The sequence below is a fragment of the Neovison vison genome, chromosome 2 (assembly GCF_020171115.1).
Source record: "Neovison vison isolate M4711 chromosome 2, ASM_NN_V1, whole genome shotgun sequence".
Classification (NCBI taxonomy): Eukaryota; Metazoa; Chordata; class Mammalia; order Carnivora; family Mustelidae; genus Neogale; species Neogale vison.
This window is the reverse complement of record NC_058092.1, coordinates 40805373-40823755: the sequence shown is the minus strand read 5'-3', so window position 1 is coordinate 40823755 and position 18383 is coordinate 40805373. Positions and strand designations below refer to the sequence as shown.

At 36.0% G+C, this 18383-nt stretch overlaps 1 protein-coding gene and 1 non-coding gene across 2 annotated transcripts in view; one reads left to right on the top strand and one right to left on the bottom strand.

The window, feature by feature from the left end:
* FAF1 (Fas associated factor 1) overlaps positions 1-18383 on the top strand; it is a 475350-nt gene that overhangs the window by 77668 nt on the left and 379299 nt on the right. The window lies entirely within an intron of this gene.
* On the bottom strand, positions 2702-2808 carry LOC122901490. The gene has a single exon (XR_006383507.1). It is a non-coding gene; the product is annotated as a U6 spliceosomal RNA (small nuclear RNA).

Here is an 18383-nt window from a genome sequence, read left to right as displayed (position 1 = left end):
AGTCAGAAGTTGTGTGGATTTTTGGCTGTGTGTGGGGTTGGCACCCTTAACTCCCCTGCATTATACAGTTATTCAAGAGTAACTGTAATTTGATTTCGTCCTACAACTCTTGGATTCTTTTTTTATGTTTTTTCCCCTTCTTTTTTTCTTTGTGTTTCAGTTTGGGGAATTTCTTACATACCTATCTGCAAGTTCACCGATTCTTCCCTTGACTATGTTAATTCTATTGATAAGCCTGTTGAAGATATTCTTCATCACTGTTACAGGTTTTTGTTTTTTGTTTTTATTCTCCAGCATAGTTTCCAACTCTGCTTAAATTACTCATCTAGTCTTAGATGTTATCTGTTTTTTTTCCCGTTAGAGCCTTTAACATATTGTTATTTAAATATACTTAACTATTTAACATAGTCAGTAGTCATTTAATATTCTCTGACAATTTTAACATCTCTGTCCTTTCTGAGTCTGTTTCTGATGACTGCCTGTGTGATTTTCTGGCCCTTTGGTATGCTTTGCAATTTTTTTCTGGAAGTTGGACATTTTACGTAGGATAGTAGAAACTAAGATCTAGATATGGGCATGCCTTTTTTTTTTTTTAATGCTAAAAGACTTTTGTGCTGGTGTTTTGAGTTGATCTAATTTTGAGTTGAGTTGGGTTGGATTTGAGATTTATTTCTCTTTTGGCTTTGCTCAGTGAGGAAGATGGACGGGTCCTGCCAGAGTTTTGTGCCCCTTCCATAGTGCCTGCTGCTATTTTCCCTTTGTTCTCTACCTTACTGGAGACTTTCTCAAGACTGCGAGATTCTTCTTGTGATTTCTTGTGTTTAAGGAGTTGACTGGTTTGTGGGAGTTTTTTGTTTAATGGTTTTTTGTTCTAATTTTTAATTTTCAACTGCTCCCTTAGCTTTTGTTTTTTCTGTGCTTCAGAGAGGGTGTCTCTTGCAAGCTGCTTGTTCCTCTGTGAGCTAGATTGGTCGTGGGTACTGGAAGGCGTCCTCTATTGTTCTGGTAATACTTTGTCTTCTGCAGGCATTGAAAAGGTCCCTGGGTCTTGGGTTTGTGGCCTTCTCCAAGCTCCTGTCTCTCTTTAGGCATAATTCTGAGCCTAGCATGTTTTCCTGCCCCTCTCTTTGGGGTAGAGGATTTTCCCTCTTTTTACTATTCAGATCACTGTAGATACAGTGCCCTAAGGTGACAATGTTTGTTGCTCTTCTCCTCTAAGACTAAGGCTTTTGCTTTGTGAGGGAGTTGGAAGAGTCCTGACAGTTTGTGCCCCTCCCATAGTAGCATCTGCTGCTCTTTTCCCTTTGTTCTCTGTTAGTAGAGACTTTCTCGACTGCCAGTTTTTTTTCTGTGAGTACTTGGTGGTATTTACAGAGCAAAAGCCTGTAAGAACTTGCAGCTCTCCTATATTTGCCTTAACTCTCATTCACCAGTACACTTTTACTCTTTACAATTTGTCAGTCATCCTACTGTAATTCTTATCCTAGCAAGTCAGTGCTCACGTTTTGTCTTTCTCTGCATGATCCTGTCTTAGATTTTAAGCCAGTTGTTCACCCTGTGAATGGGTTTCAGAAAAGTTACGAACTGGGGTGCTCTCTCTTTCCATTATAAGGTTGGAAGTAATACTCTCTCTAGTTCTCTAATGATCCAGTGTCATTATTTTGAAAAACTGCTGTCATTTCAGTTTGTTTTTCTTCTTTCCCCAATATATGTTTAGTAGGTGGTTTTAAAATTTCCAGATGTAAGGTCTTTTCTCTTATTTTTGTTAGTAACTTCTAATTCCATATATTAGATTTAGAGAGTGTTGTTTATAACATTGCTACTTCGTGAAGATTGTTTCTTCATAACCTAACATGTGATTGATTTTTGTGTGTCATTGGCTCTTGAGAGAATGTATGTTCTTTATTATCAAAATGTAGATTTTAATATATATCCGTAAGATCTTCTACCTCCTTTCTTATGTTTTGTCCACTTGATCTGTCTTGTATTGAGAGTGCTATACATAGTCTACTATTATTAGTGTATTTCTGTGTCTTTTTAAATAGCCTATAGTTTTCTTTCATGAAGTTGGTTGCTGTTTTATTCCATGCTTGCATATTCATTTTTTAAAAAGATTTTGTTTATTTATTTGAGAGAGAAAGTGAGAGAGAGCGCATGCATGCACTAGAGTGGGGAGGGACAAAGAGAGAGGAAGAAGCGGACTCACTGCTGAGTGTGAAACCTGACTCAGGGCTCAAACTGAGGACCCTGAGATCATGACCTGAGCCAAAGTCAGACACTTAACTGACTGAGCCATGTGGGTGCCCCATGCATGCATATTCATAAGAGTAATAACTTCATTGTGAGTTGTGGCTTTTGGCATTAAAAAGTGGTCTTTGTAAATAAAAATGACCTTTGTTATACTTAATACTGGATGTTTACTCCTACTCTTTTTTTGTGTCCATTAGCTTGATTTTTTTTTTTTTAAAGCTTTTATTTATTTATTTGACAGAGAGAGAGAGAAAGAGCACAAGCCAGGGGGAATGGCAGGCAGAGGGAGAGGGAGAAGCAGGTTCCCCACTGAGCAGAGAGCCCAGCACAAGACTCTGTCCTAGGATCCCAGGATCATGATCTGAGCTGAAGGCAGACAGACACTTAACCGACTGAGTCACCCATGGGCCCCCCCAATAGCTTGATATTTATTTATTTATTTATTTATTTATCAACTATGGAACGCTTCACTAATTTGCGTGTCATCCTTGCGCAGGGGCCATGCTAATCTTCTCTGTATCGTTCCAGTTTTAGTATATGTGCTGCCGAAGCGAGCACAGTAGCTTGATTTTTTTTTTTTTTTTTAGATTTTATTTATTTATTTGTCAGAGAGAGAGCGGGCGAGAGGGAGCACAGGCAGGCAGAGTCAGAGGAAGAAGCAGTCTCCCCGCGGAGCAAGGAGCCCGATGTGGGACTCGATCCCAGGACGCTGGGATCAGGACCTGAGCCGAAGGCAGCTGCTTAACCAACTGAGCCACCCAGGCGTCCCCCAGTAGCTTGATTTTTAAGAAAATTTTGTTTTTAGTCATTTTGTTATTTCGTTTTAAGTGAATCTCTTGTGTATAGCATATATAGAGTCTTGTTTCATGAGCCAAATTTAAAATGTTTTTTTTAACAGTTATGTCCATTCATATTCACTAATGTGATAGATGTGTTTGGTCTCAGTGCTGTCATAATATTTTGTAATCATGCTTTGTTGTATTTGCTATGTTTTCTATGAGTTGTATTTTCTTTCCTTTTATTTACGATTCTTTTTTCTTAAATTATTGGTATTTAAGAATGCTTATATGTTCTTGTGGTTACTTTTATACTTGAACTTTTTTTAATGCTCTTAGTCTCATTTTCTTTTTAGCTGTTTGCAATGTGATTTATCCATTTTTAAGTATTATTTAAGCCTATCTTTAGCCTGTATAACAGTCAGTGTTCTTACTCTGTTTTCCTTTTTACATTTAAAAAATTACTTTATACTTTTTCAGAACATTTAAATTTGTCCGTTAGTCTTTCTTCTTGTATCTCACATCTGTTTTAGTGGTGTATATTTATATATTCTTAAAATGCTTATCATTGGTCCCTTCACTAAAGTTTTCTTAGTCATCAGTTGGTTAATAAGCTCTTTCCCTAGTAGATTTCTCAAGGGTCGATTACTGCAGAATTCCCTAAGTTCTTAAATGTTGAAAAATTTCTGGTAACCCTGATACTTGAAGCTTGGCTGTATATAAAATCTTTGGTTCATATGTTCTTTAATTTTGCATTTATTATTTATTTAAGAAATAGCCTATCCTCCCCCCCCCCGTAAAGATTTTATTTATTTATTTGAGAGAGACAGAGAATGAGCAGAGGGCAGGGAGAGGGTGGGGCAGAAGGAGAGGGAGAAGCAGACTGCCCGCTGAGCAGGGAGCCCCATGTAGGGCTCCATTCCAGGACCCTGGGATCATGACCTGAGCCAAAGGCCCAAATGACTCCGCCACCCAGGTGCCCCTAATTGTGTTTTTTTTTTTTTAAGATTTTATTTATTATTTGACAGAGAGAGATCACAAGCAGGCAGAGAGAGAGAGAGGAGGAAGCAGGCTCCCTGCTGAGCAGAGAGCCCGATGCGGGCCTCGATCCCAGGACCCTGAGATCATGACCTGAGCTGAAGGCAGCGGCTTAACCCACTGAGCCACCCAGGCGCCCCCTAATTGTGTTTTTAAAAACCTTCTGCTTCATTGTCTTGCTTTATATATTGGTTTGGAAACTGATACCATCGTAATCCTTGCCTTTTTAAGTTACCGATCTTTGCCTGGAGGCTGTGAGGACTTTATATTTGAAATTTAGTAGTGTTAGTAAAATATGTTTCAGACTTGGTCATTCTGAATTAATATCCTCTAGGCCTCCACTGATCTTATTATAGATTAATAATATATAATATATAATAAATATATGTTATATATTATATATAACATATATTCATGTCTATTTTTAGAAAGCTTACTTGTAGTTGTTTTTAAATTTTTTTTAAAAAGATTTTATTTATTTATTTGACAGAGATCACAAGTAGGCAGAGAGGCAGGCAGAAAGAGAGAGAGGAGGAAGCAGGCTCCCCGTGGAGGAGAGAGCCTGATGTGGGGCTCTATCCCAGAGTCCTGGGATCATGACCTGAGCTGAAGGCAGAGGCTTTAACCCACTGAGCCACCCAGGCACCCCTATTTTTTTTTTTAATTTTTATTATTATTATTTTTAAGTAGGCTTTATACCCAGTATGGAGCCCAATGCAGGGCTCAGAACTCATGATCCTGAAATCAAGACCCAAGCTAAGGTCAAGAATTGGATGCTCAACTGATTGAGCCACCCAGGCACTCCTCTTAGATTTTACCTTTAAATTTTAGTTCTGTTCCATTTTTTGTTGTTGTTGTTTCAGGAACTTGACAATATGAATATGACTACTTTGTCTCTCTTCTACTCTAAGTTCTTTATTTCTGATCCTTTTTCTTTTTTCGTCATGTTATTTTCATTCTTATGGTTGTTTTCCTGCCTTTCTTCAATTCCCCTCATGAAATTTTGGTTGGCATCTATTTTCCCATGGGTACCTTATGACTTATCCTTCATTGCTGAGAATATCTTATTTTTTTCCTTTTTCCTGGGTACCATCAGCTTTCTTTCCTTTCTTCTACCTTTTTGGTTATTTTTCATGGTTTTAAAATTTTCTGATTGAAGATGGTTTTTCCTCAAATGCTTATTTAAATGTTTAAATAAGCATGTTTGTTAGGAGTATTAATTTACAGCTTTTCTGTTTCATGGTAGTTTTTTGGAAGGGAATTTTCCTCAGTAGATACATATGAAATTTCATTTCTCGATTTTTTTTTTTTTGGAATAGCTCATATATATTGGTTGGTTTGTGTGTTTTTATGTTCATTTTTATGGTGACAATATGAATGACAATATTTTAAAAATAATTTAAATGGCGCCCTCTTCTGTCAATTTGGCAAAGCTCAGATACTTAAGCCAGTTTTTTGGTTGATTTGTTTTGGTGTTGGGGGGGGTTGAAGAAGAGTGATAAAAAGTAATGGGAGCGTTGACTTTATGATTCTCTTTTGTCTTGTAAGACACTAGACTTTCCCATTTTGCTTCTTTTCCCCTTTACCATTTGACTATCAAAGGGAGACTTTCACTTTGTTTTTGCTTTTTTTTCTTTGCAGTAGCTGTGTGTTTTTTAGACTGCCCCTTTAAGTCATTCCTCCCCCTTTAAATTATGCCTTTTTAAATCCCTTTCCTGTAATCTTTGCTATGATCTGTCTATACCTTTTTAATTTTTTATGTATTTTTATTACATTTTTTTAAATTTTAAGATTTATTTTAAATTTTAAAATTTATTTATTTGAGAGAGAGCAGAGCAAGCAAGAACATGAGTTAGGGGGAGCGGCAGGGAGAAGAAGAAGCAGACTACCTGCTGAGCAGGAAGCCAGACACGGGACTCTATCCCAGGACCCTGGGATCATGACCTAAGCCGCTTCACCAGCTGAGCCACCCAAGAGCCCCTGTTTATACCTTTTTTAATGTTTTCAGACAGACAGAACTTAAGCTCTTAGGCAGTAGTTTAATCTACTTCTCTAGCTGTAGTTGTAATCTATTCTTAGGCAGTAGTTGAATCTACTTTTCTAGCTTCCGATGGCGGAGAAGTAGCAGGCTGAGACTACTTTTCTAGCTTCCCTCTGGAGGCCTGTCTTCTGAGGTAGGGATGGGACGAGGAACATGAGAGACCATATACTGGGAATTGGTAATTTTCCTCTTTTTATTAAAAAGGAAAAAGGAACATGATCAACAAAAGGAACATGTTCCTCACACTTACTTTGAAATTTCAATATTCTCTTTCTGCAATTTCAATATTTCTCTTTCATGTTGAAGGCATGATTTTTGTTTAGCTTTATTTGCGCTTTGTTGTTTAGTATTGTTTTGGATGATGTAATAGTCTGACTCCAATCAGGATGTAGAAAACCACACAGTAGGTTAAAAACAAGTGAATTTTAATATAATGAATTATTAACTATGATAAAGGAATAAGTATAAGATATGAGAAAACTCTATATTGTACTTTAGGACTAAGAGAGAGTACCTAAAGAAGGACAAACTTAGAAGGGATTCAAACATTTTTGGAGAAGTAGTTCAGCCCATTGAACAGGAGAGAAGTTCACTCTTTGGCCAGACCTGAACTGGTTTGTAGTCATTGGGTAAGTACCCTCTGGTGGAAGATGGGGGAGCAAACTAGCCATCAGTAGTGTGGGTATGCAGCAGGCTTGCATGGAGTTGTGAATTCTCTGATCACAGGTAGGACAGGGGACTTGAAGGAGCAGCAGTGTGGTTTGAACCCTCTGGCCGCAGGCAGCCATGCACAGGGACTTGGAGGGGAGGTCAGTGGGCAGAAAACCTCTGGGCAGTTTTCCAGTTGTGAAGGCTGTGGAAAGATTATCTGTAAGCCAAGACTGCATGGTTGTAGACAGACCATGTTCTGGGCTCATGACTGGGGTAGAATTCCATTGGGTGTCCTCACTTCCCACCCATATTGCCAACACCTGTGCTGCAGCTGGAAACTACAGGAAAGAGACTTTTTTTCTTGGCAGTGTTCTGTAGTCTGTACTGACAAGACACTGTGCTCATTTTAAAAGAGATGTCAAGGAATTTTTTTCTTTTAATCACCAAAAGTAGTTAAAGTATATGTTCATATCTAAGAGTCAAATAAATGACACAGATGGAAATATTGGATGACAGATAGTTGGGCAGCCTCTGTTGATTTTAGTTACCTGGAAGTCCCACCAAATTTTATGTATCTCTACTTTTTTTATTATTAAGCTCTTTATTTGGAATGCCATACTTTGGTGCTTCAGATCTTTGTTTCCTCCCAGCATGTCAAAAATTTATCCTGTCTCATTCCTTTTATTTTTATTTTATTTTATTTTTTTAAGGATTTAATTTATTTATTTGACAGACAGAGATCATAAGTTGGCAGAGAGGCAGGCAGAGAGAGATGGGGAAGCAAGCTCCTTGCTGAGCAGAGAGCTGGGGGCTTGATCCCAGGAGTCTGGGATCATGACCTGAGCCGAAGGCAGTGACTTTAACCCACTGAGCCACCCAAGTACCCCCCACCCCATCTCATCCCTTTTAATAACTTGACTTAGAAAATCCTTTACGCACACTAGGATCTATTAATTCATGAGTCCTGTCACCTTTACACTGTCTTTTAGAGCCCGTGTATCCACTTTCCTGAATTCTTTTTCTTTTCTTTTCTTTTTTCTTTTGGGTCCCATCGTTATATTGATACTGCAGGGCCAAAACTTGAAGTCCAGGTCTTCTGACTCTAGATTCATATTCCTATATACTAGAGATAGCAAATAGTTTTAAGTTATAAGCCAGCTCTGTTCAGTTTTTTTTCACTGTGTGCAAAGACAGTTGATAATGTCTGCCTCAAAAAGTGTGTTATGGTTTATGGGATCATGTCCAGCTTTAGCAGGAAAAAGTGATAAAATTGCTTCTGAATAGCTGCAGTGGACATATATGTCTCATTATAACTACATTTATTTCAATGTGTCTTAAATATCAGTTGTGATCACTAGTATGTTTAAGTAGCAATTTTAGATTTTGGTTTTAGACAAAGATAACTGGCATTGGTAACATCTCTTTTCCTTCTACTTGCCTTGTCCTATAAAGCTAATAAATAATTCCAAAATAATTACACCTCCCTCACTTATTAATTCAGATAGAAGCCAGCCATGTAAAGATCTGAGGTAAAAACATTGTAGAAATGAAAGAACAAATGCAAAGGCCCTGAGGTGAAGGCTAACATGTTTGAGGAAGAGATAGAAGTCTGATGTGGCCAAGAATGCAGTGAGCAAAGGAGAGAGAATGTTAAAAGTCAGAACAATAGATAGGGACTTGATTTGATAGGAACCTGTGGGTGAATATTTTGGGTGTATCAATAATATTTCAATTTGATAACTCATAATCTAAAAATTTTCTCATTAATGCATGAAACATTTAAGTACATGCTTAAGAATGATACAAAATTATATTGGTTTGGGTTGCAAAGTTGTGTTCTCTTAACAAATGACAAGCCACGTAATACATCAAGGAAGAAACAATGGAAAAGCTCCTACTGTTCTGAAGAAATCATGACCCACACTGTCAGTTCTTTTTGTGTCTGTCTCTGGTCATTCAGACTGCATTGATTAGAGACTCAAAATCTAGAATTTTATATTAGAATGGAAGTATTGGTTCTGGCAGTCAATGTGAAAGAATTACAAGTACTCTGAATGAGTATAATGAGTGCAGTTAGTGTATCTGGACCCAGTATTTCTATTTAGGATGACAAGACTTGATATACTCACTTACACAAAGTATAATAGGATCTTTTGGTCAGTAAGTAAAATGAAGTCCATAATTCCAAGTAAGTTAGAAAGTATAATGAGGCCTTTGCAATCCTAGGCAGTCAGGAAATATAAGAGTCCAGATCTCTAACTTAGTCTGGAAATGTAATGATCCAGCATTCCTAGTTAGTCAGGAAGTGTAATAGTCTAGCACTTAGCTAGATATTGCTTAGCAACTGGTATGAAGGTTTGATGGAAGAAAGGAAACAGAAACTAATGGTCAAAATGGAGTTTTGGAATCATTAATTTACTCAAACTATACTTTTGCTTGATTTCCTTAAAATTCTGTGTTTCATAGCTGGATTTTTCTTTTGACCTTAATAATTTTTCTTTAAAAATCTTCTACTATCTGACTTTCTATACTCTCCAAGTATTTCTGTCTCTTATCATACTATATGACTGATTCAAAATATTGCTTTATTTTCCCCTTCGTCCTGGTTTTTTTTTTTTTTTTTGGAAGACCTACAGTTCTTATCTTCCTTTTTACTAAAACCTTAAAGAAAGAGAAACAAATGAAACCTTAAAGAGAAAGAAACAAATGAACATGCTTGGTTTAGCCTGTTTCTGCTGATTAATTTGATTTAAAAATGTAATTATACTTTAATTCACAAACAGTACACTGATACTATTGATAAAATTTAAAACTATAAAAGCAACAAGGGAGAAAGTCACTTACACTCTTACCCTACGACTTTTGTTTGATATTTTGGTCTATTTTCTGGTAGTCCTTTTCTCCCCTTTTTCCTATGCTAATGTATAAGCATGTGTGCTTATTTATAACTTTTTCTTAAGCTATTTTGCATCATAAGTATCTTCACATTTTTTTGAAACCTATGGATGAGAGAAAAACACATGAAAGTTTTAACTTTAGACAATATTTTACTGTATTTTTGGGGGTATTCAGGAATCAGTCTGTCATCACAGGTCTTTGCCTTTTTTTTTTTTTTAAAGATTTTATTTATTTATGTATCTATTTGAGAGACAGCAAAAGAGTGCCTGTGTGTGAGTGGGGGCAGGGAAGGAATAGAGGGAGAGGGACAAGGAGATTCCCACTAAGTGCAGAACCTGATGTGGGGGTTTAATCTCAGGACCCTAAGATCATGATCTGAGCCAAAAGCAAAAGTTACACACTCTCTCTCTCTTTTTTTTTTTTTTTAAAGATTATTTATTTATTTATTTCACAGATGGAGATCACAAGTAGGCAGAGGCAGGCAGAGAGACAGGAGGAAGCAGGCTCCTTGCTGAGCAGAGAGCCCAGTGTGGGGCTCGATCCTAGTACCCTGGGATCATGACCCGAGCTGAAGGCAGAGGCTTTAAGCCATTGAGCCACCCAGGTGCCCCCAAAAGTCACACTCTTATCCAGCTGAGCCACCTAGGTACCCCAGGTCATTGTTATCATGTGTTATTGCTGAGCCTTGTTCTTTTAGATTTGCAGTGTGGCCATTGCTGCCCCAGATCTTTGGGCTATGCTAATGCTGTAATTCAAATGTAAGGTTACAGGGACGCCTGGGGTGGCGCAGTTGGTTGGACGACTGCCTTCGGCTCAGGGCGTGATCCTGGAGTCCCGGGATCGAGTCCCACATCAGGCTCCCAGCTCCATGGGGAGTCTGCTTCGCTCTCTGACCTTCTCCTCGCTCATGCTCTCTCTCACACTCTCTCAAATAAATAAATAAATAAATAAAAATCTTTAAAAAAAAAAAAAAAAAACAAATGTAAGGTTACAGTTACCACTACAGTTAGTTATTTTTGTCATAGTATGACACCTATGCACCAAGTAACTGGGTCTGGAGGGATTTCCAGTTTCAGTAGTATGTAGTATCAGTACCAGTCTTATGTCAATAACCCATGTTACAATTTTTTACTGACTAAGTAGTATTCCAGTATAGGATGCATCACAATCCTCTATTGATACACATTTAGGTCTTTTTTTTTTTTTTTTAAGATTTTATTTATTTGAGAGGGAGAAGGGGGGAGAGAGAGAGAGAGAGAATACGCACAAATAGGGAGGAGAGGGAGAAGCAGGTTCCCTGTGAGCAGGGAGCTGAACATGGAGCGCAATCTGAGGACCCTGAGATTGTGACCTGAACCGAAGGCAGATTCTTAACTGACTGAACCACCCAGGGACCCCCAGTTAGGTCTTTCTTAAATTTTCTGTTACAAACAAAATAGTGGTGCAGTAAATACTCTTAAGTTTACTGTTTGACAACTTCCTTGCAATATATTCCTAGACATAAAAATTGCTCAGTCAAATTTGATATTAATTGCCTGGTTGCACTTGAGAAATGTACCAATTTATAGATAACAAAGTTTATCTTTGCTAATAGTAGGCACTATGGAATATTTTTATTTGTTATAATTTTTATAAAGTGAAATGCATAGGTCTTAAATGTACGATTAGAGGAGGGGTGCCTGGGTTGGCACAGTTGGGTAAGCCAACAAGTAAACTCTTGGTTCTGGCTCAGTCTCTAAAATAAATAAATAAATCTTTAACTAGTGTATGCTGTTAGATGAATTTTGACAATTCTATATACCTGTGTAAATAATATCTCCATCAAAATATAGAGCATGCGCATTATCACAGATTGTTTATATTCTTCAGGGATTTATCTATTCAGGTCTTTTGTATATTAATTAAATTTGGATTTTTTATTTTCTTATTCCACTGAATTATGAGTTCTCTATATATTCTTTAATAAATATTCTAGTCCTTTGTCAAATATATTTATTATAGATATTTTCTTCCAGTATAAGGCTCACCATTTCATTTTCTTCTCTCTCTCTTTTTTAAAGATTTTATTTATTTATTTGACAGACAGAGATCACAAGTAGGCAGAGAGGTGGGCAGAGAGAGAGGAAGGGAAGTAGGCTCCCCGCTGGGCAGAGAGCCTGATGCAGGGCTCCATCCCAGGACCCCAGGATCATGACCTGAGCTGAGCTTAACCCACTGAGCCACTCAGGCTTCCCGACCACCATTTCATTTTCTTAATGGTATCTTTTGAAAAATAGGGGATTTTAATTTTGATGTTCAATTTATGAACTATTTCATTATTCATGCCCTTATGTCAAGTGAATCTCTAGTTGTTCCAATACCATTTTTGAAAAGATTATCCCTTCCTCATTAAATTACTTTATCACCCATGTTGAAAATCAATTAAACTTATAGAAATGTTCTGTTATATCTCTGAGGAATGGGTTTGTTCATAGTGTTGAAGTATAAAGAATCAGGATCCAGGCTTTTACTGTCTTCAAGTTGATTAATTTTGATAAGGCTTCATTAAAAAAATTTTTTATTTTGCCTTTTTTCTGTATTTTGGGATGGCTAGCATACAATCTGATTTGTAATATACTCATTTTAAAGCAGAACATGTTCAGATCACCCCCCTTAAAAATTACTAGTTTTGTCAAATTATTTACTGATATAGAGGGATAAAGAGGTTTATAGCCATAGCCATTTGGAAATAGCTGTTAGAAGGACCTGACAGGTAATGAGCATCCTTAGGATACCCACTCTTCCTTTCTGTGAAAGCATAAGATGCTGTGTGATTTTCAAAATCTGATAAAAAAAAACTTAGGCCATTTCTCCATTGCTTATATGTATTTGCTGACATTTTTTTGTGTTCTCATGCCAACAGTGATCAAGGCCTTAATGAAATTCTGATTGAATAAAACACCTGGAGATACAGTGTATAATTATGAAAAAAGACTCAAGTCTATAAATACCAGACTTCTTGCATACCAGAAAGTTTTGTGTATTTTGAGTGCTTAGGAGTATGTGAACTTGGAGTATGTGGTTGGCTATCCTGTAGTGGCCATTTGCTTGGTGTTGGTGTCACTAATATAAACTAAGATAAGCAGACATATTTCGTGAATACATAGCAACTTGATTTTTGTTGTTTTGTTTATAAAATAATAGTAGAGATTTAGTTAATACAGAAATGAGCTCTCTTCTTGTTTTTCTTGCATAGTGCCAACAAAAAGGATGCAGTCATTGAGTAAAGGGGCAGACTAATAGATGTATATTCCTTTTTATGAAACAAAACAAAACAATCTTTTAAATTCCCTGCTGTAGAGAGTTCTTTGTGCTCTGAACACATCAAAAAAGAACATCTTAGGAGTAGTTCATACTATAGTTAAGTTAGTTGAATATACTCCCGCTAGTATTTTAATAATGAACATTTATTTCAGTTGTTTACACCTTGGTAATGAGTATTGAAAACTTAGCGTTAGCTTCCGACTTTACTATTTGAAAGGTTTTTCTGTGTTATAATTTTGAATTTGATTTAGGTACTTTTATTGTTAAAACTTTTAAAAGAATTATTAGTACTTAATAGTAATAGTGATGTACTTTTTATGTTTTTATGTTTTGTGTTTTATGTTTACATTTTTATGTATTTAAATGTTTTCTCATACCTGACCCAGTGACTCTGATTTTGTGATTTCACCTGGGGGTTTTTGAGCAGAGATGTGACACATTGACAGCAGTGTTACAAGAGTTTCGCTTTGACAGAAAGTAAATTGGAAGGATATAGAATGGTTAGATGCAGAGAAGCCAGTTAGGACAATAATATGCTTTAATGAGCATTTCATATAGGACCAGGATTTGGGAAAAGAAATAATTGTGAGAGAAGCTTTACAATTTGCAATGGGGAGGGCAGAATGTGTTGTTTTCTGCCTAGTCTTTCCCCTAAAATGGATTCCAAAACTTAAAGCCTCTACAGAGAACAAGATTTTCTGTTTTAAGAGAAATGAAACTAGGGGAATAGATGGCTTAAATTTTCTCAGATTTCTAACTTAGCTTCAGAAGAGAATAAAAGATGGGAACTTTATAACCAGAGACATAGCTATTTCCAGATTTACATAGAAAATACCTTATTTTTTCATTTGAAGAAACCACTCCCTAAAAACACAGAAGGAAGGTTATCACTCAAAAGAAGCATAAAGACAGGGGAAAAAAAAAGGTTGGAAAACCCTAATTTGAAAAAACAATAACAAAAAAATTCAACTGTCTAAATATACTTCTTATCAAATTCATAGTTTTGAAGTTTTGGTTTTGAAATTTTTCTCACTGGGTCATATGCTGTGGCGAAGTTCTCCTTGTTAGTGTTATTGCAGTTCCATGCTTAAATTTAATATTTGTTGAACACTCAAACTTGTTCAGTTGGGAGCTTTAGAAAATGCCTCTCCTGTACTATAAGGATGCTACTGGTGCTTATTACCTCAGACAGTCAAGAAATCTGGAATACTTTGGTAACAAAATTGATAACTAAATCTGAGAAGTGCCAAGGATGATCACTTTTCTTCCTGTCATGACAACTTTATTTTCTGCTGTTGGAGGACAGTAGAAACAACTGTTGAGGCAGCTGTTGCTAATGCCATTATCACTCTCTAAGTTTTACATAATGCTTCCACCGGATTTGCAAATCTTTTGGGAGGAAATGTATTGGTTTTCCCCATTTCGCCTTTTGTATTTTTCCTGCTACATTGCACATTGATATTTCTGATAGCAAGTATATTAGTTTCCTAGGGCTCTCTGAAAAATTTGCCACAAACCTGGCATCTTAAAATGAGAAATTTATGAAGAGAGAGGGGGTAAAAAAAAAAGGAAAAAAACCAAAACAAAACAAAACAAAAAACCTCACATAAACCAAAAGAAATTTATTCTCTTACAGTTCTAGAGCCCAGAAATCCAAAATCAAGGATCTAGGGAGAATCCGTTTGTTCTTGCCTATTTCAGCTTCTGAGATCTTCTCTTTGTGGTCTTTGATTTGTGGCAGTGTAACTTTATCTACCTCCAGTTTCACATGGCCTTCTTCTCTGTGTATATTTTTTGTCTCTGGTAAGGATACCCTCATTAAATGTAGGACTCACCTTTTTCTAGTACTATCTCAGTCCTTACCTTGTATCTATGAAGATCCTATTTCCAAATAAGATCACATTTTGAAGTTATAGGTTGACATGAATTTTGTTAGTGTGCCATTTAACCCACTGCAGAGAGTGCTGACAATTTGAGATAACTCTTATTAGTGGAGACCTTGGTTTCTTATGATCATATTCATTTGTTCAACAGACATTTAATAAACCCCAAGATTATACCAGGGGCAGGTTTAAAGGAAGATGGATTAGGTTATTTACTCTTAAGGAGCTCTCAGTGTAATTGGAAGGCAGATACAGACCTCCATATCTGTGATTCAGTGTGACAAGCAGGGTAATAGAGGCCCATATTCAATGCTGAATACACTCCTCTATTTGTTGTGGAGAGACCCAGTAAGTATAAGAAAAGAGGAAAGACTTTACAAAAGAGTTGACATTTGAATCTTGAAGGAAGATAAGGAAGTTACTGAGAGAGGTAATATCAGATGTAAAGGTACTGTGGATTGAAAGAGTGGCTTAGGAAACTGCAGGTTCTTTAAAGTGCCGCTGGATCATAGAATGTATTTGGAGGAATGAGAATGAATAATAAACTTCTGTTTTTTCACAACATTGACATCCTGATCCTGGGTTGCAGTAATCCTATGAACACTATGACAAAGACTACTATAATAAATTTCCAAATCCCTTTTTATGTTACTCCTTCCTGGGTAAACAGAAAGGTTGATTTTTCTAGCTCTTTTGAGGTTAGATGGAGACATCCCTTCCCCCTTCCTTCACTTTTCCCCTCCTTTCTTCCTCCCTCTTAAGTTGTGGTCAATGATGAAAATGTATTGATATGGTGGAGTTACAATATTGCAGTAACTGAGTCACTGAGTCCCCACATGGAAGACAGCTGTCCTGGAAAGTTGCCCATATGTTCAACAGGTTTTGTATGAATGAGAAATAAACTTTCTGATTTGTTAAACCACCAGAATTGGGTTATTATTTATTACCACAGCATAGCTTATCCTATCCAGCCATATAATGTTTTAAAACTTCCTTTAAATATCCCCCAAATTAAAAATAAGAAATGACAGAGGAAGCTAGTCTCTAGTTTTACATTTTAAATTGAAAGCATATTTCAGTTGTAATGGTATATTTCAAATTTACCCCCTTTTTTATAATTATATGTCATGAATTCATTTTATAAAATTTTTAGAAGTATAGAGCAGCTCTCTCTCCATCTAGTTGTAAATAAATACTGTTAATAATTTGGCTTAAAAAGTTTCTCCCCCAGATTATTCTCTTATAAATTATTTTTAATATTTCTTTTTAAATGTCATAAAATATTATTACAAAGCCTGAGTTTGAATGGCCTCACCATAACCTTTTATGGACTATAGTATTATAGTATTTAACCAACCTCCAGTTACTATTCATTTGATTTGTTCTGATTTTTTTTTTATTAAAAAAAACTTTTTAAAGATTTTATTTATTTGAGAGAGAGAGCACGAGCAGAGGGAGAGGGAGAAACAAACTCCTGGGTGAGCAGAGAGCCAGATGTGGGGCTTGATCCCAGGATTCTGAGATCAACCTGAACTGAAAGCAGATGATTAACTGACTGAGCCACCCAGGCGCCCTGTTCTGATTTTTTATAATATGAACACCACAGAGAATATCCTTATAGAAAAATCATGTAAAAAAATCTTTATTATTATTTCCTTAAACCAAATACCTAAGAATAGAGTTGTTGGTTTAAAGGGATCTCTCTCCTTGAGAGAGATACTCCTTTTTAATGCTTTTGATAGTGTATCAAATTAATCTCTAGAAAGGCTATATCTGTATGCAAATATAAGAAAGCCTTTTCATTGATTCTTATCAAAACTGGATATTTTTGTATATATGCACATGTGCATGTGAACATTTGGCAGTCTGATAAGTAACCATGTTATCTTGTTTTGATTTTTATTTCTTTTGTTGAGATTTTGACTACCCCATATGTTGCATTGGTCTTTATATTTATTTCTTGTGAGGTTATATCCATTGTCCATTTTTTCAGTTACTTAAATATATTTTAATTAGTTCTATAATTCAGTCTACTGAAGACATGGAGTATTTTTTGAATTAATTTTACTTTTATTTTTTTGTTATTTTTTAAAAACTTACTTATTGGTCAGAGAGAGACCACAAGCAAGGGGAGTGGCAGGCAAAGGGAGAAGCAGGCTTCTCAATGAGTAAGGAGCCGGATATGGAACTTGATCCCAGGATCCTGGGATCATGTCCTAAGCTGAAGGCAGCTGCTTAACTGAGCCACCCAGGAATCCCAGGTTTTTTTTTTTTTTTTAAACAGTCATGTATGTGCACCTGTTTTTTTTTTTTTTTTTTCTTATTTTGTCATTTGTCCTTTAAATTTATTTATGGCATTCTTGGGTGTCACAGTTTCTATTTTCATGTGGCCAAATATCTCAGCTTCTTTTTTATTTTTTCCTTTGTTAGTATGCTTATATAGGACTTTTTAACTACAAGATCAGGTTAAACATATGCATGTATTTTTCCTAGCACTATTGTGTTTTATTTTTTGATATTTAACTCGTTAACCCACATAGGTTCTGTTATTATGAAATAGCTATCTAACTTTTTTCTCAATTAATTGTTAATTTTAGTTAATCAGGAACATTTTTCTTTTTAAATCAGGAACATTTTTTTGTTTACAACTCCTGTGTTTTCTTTGACTTTAAATGTTACCTTTAGCGTATGTTGAATTTTTCTGTGTACTAGGTTTTCTTTTGGTCCCTTTGATTTTTGAAATCTGTTCTTGAACTAACTTGAAGTGGTTTTCCTTAAGGCAACTTTATAATATATACTTATTGTGTATGATAGACAAATGTTTTTTTCATTACACTTCTTCTACAAAAATGTTTTGCTTTTTTCAACTTTTTTTTTTTTTCCCTTCCAGGTAGGTTTTAGAATCATTTTGTTTAGGTTACGAAAAATATTGGTACTACTCTTGTAAATTCTTTGTTCTTATAAGGTAACTTGGGAAGAATTGGCATAATTCCAATAGTCTTTCCATTCAGGGATAGCTTCCCATTTCTTCATATTTCCTTTTAATTTTCTTTAGTAAAATTTTAGATACTTTTATTTTGAATGAGATGAGAAGCCATTGGAGTTGATAAATAAGACTTTGAGCCCAGGAGGAAGCTACAGCACAGAACAGCTTATCTGTGTGATAAATTAGTAATGAATTTTGTTCAGATTATAAAATGTAGGTTGGTGAAACTTGGAAGTGTTTTATAAAAGATATACCGGTTGTTGAAGTGGTAAATCTAAATTGATCTAGTTAGTGGTCAGTCTGAATTGATCTAATGATCGTCACAAAATTTATAAGAACTATATTTTTTAAATGTCTCTGTGTCTTAAATGTCACCCTTGGGATCATGAGGAGAAGTTTAAACAGACTGTGTTTAATCTAAATTTCTATGACACGGATGCAGTCACCTTCTGTCATCCTGTCTGACCCTAAAAGGGACACATAGTAAGGTGCCAAGGTTTGGGTAGTGCATGTGTGCTAGATTCTAATGACCAAACCGTTATTACTTTTGTTACCTT